A 952-nucleotide genomic window follows, 5' to 3' on the forward strand; every position below is an offset into this window, starting at 1 on the left:
CCAGGTCCAATGTGGGGGGAACAGTACCTTCCCATGACTTCTGTGTTGCCTTCAAGGCATAAGTCTTGACAGTCTCCTAGATAGAAGCCACTCACTACCACTGCTACCAGCTCCTGGGAGCTTGTGCCACAGGTACAGGTCATTTGTGATGTGGTGGGTTTGGCATGAGCTTATTGGGAGGTTTGGTGCTGAGGTCACTGTGGCTGGCAGAGGTGCAGGCTTCTCCACCTTGCTTTTGCCTACTGCAGAGCTGTGATGGGCACAGTGATAGCATCTCGCTCCCAGCCAGGCCTTCCCACCACCCGCAGCAACCCAGGGTTTTCCCTTGCACACGTGATAAGTTTGCAGAGCCAGAGGAGATGGTTGCACCAGTTCCTTATGGTGCATTTCCACCTCGTTGCTCCTCACCACTGGCGCCAAAAGAAAGATCAGAGTAAACCCCACAGGCTGAGATTTCTTGCCCACTCTCCTTTGCCTCTCTGACAGCACCATGGCTACAGCAGGCAGCAGAGAGAGGGTTAAGCTGCAATCCAAGCCCAACAAGTCTGACAATAATAGCAGGAAAAGCACATTTCTTCCTCACACCTGTGAGAACTACAATGGTCTCTCTGCTGTTTAAGGTAGTCACATTAGATCTTTCTCTTGTTAGAGGCTGAACAGCTCTAGCAGCCAGCTGTTCCCCTTGCTCTGCTCATACCTGGCTCCTTGCACTGTCCAGGGTGGTGGGTAGATGGAAAATCAGCCTTCTATGTCAGCATTCAAAAATAACCCACAAAGCCTTCCCTTCCTTCCAAGAGGGAAGGGTCCTGCTCCTCCCTGCTTTCTGCCTCTGTACTTACTGCTGACTCACTTACTCAGAGCACTTGCTGGGAATTTGGAGTCCTGTTCTAGCAAGGGATACTCCTAAAATATCTTCAGCACAGAGCTTTTTTTTTCTCTGTTTTGAAAGAGT

The sequence above is a fragment of the Chaetura pelagica genome, unplaced genomic scaffold (assembly GCF_000747805.2).
Source record: "Chaetura pelagica isolate M959 unplaced genomic scaffold, ChaPel_1.0 scaffold17, whole genome shotgun sequence".
NCBI lineage: Eukaryota > Metazoa > Chordata > Aves > Apodiformes > Apodidae > Chaetura > Chaetura pelagica.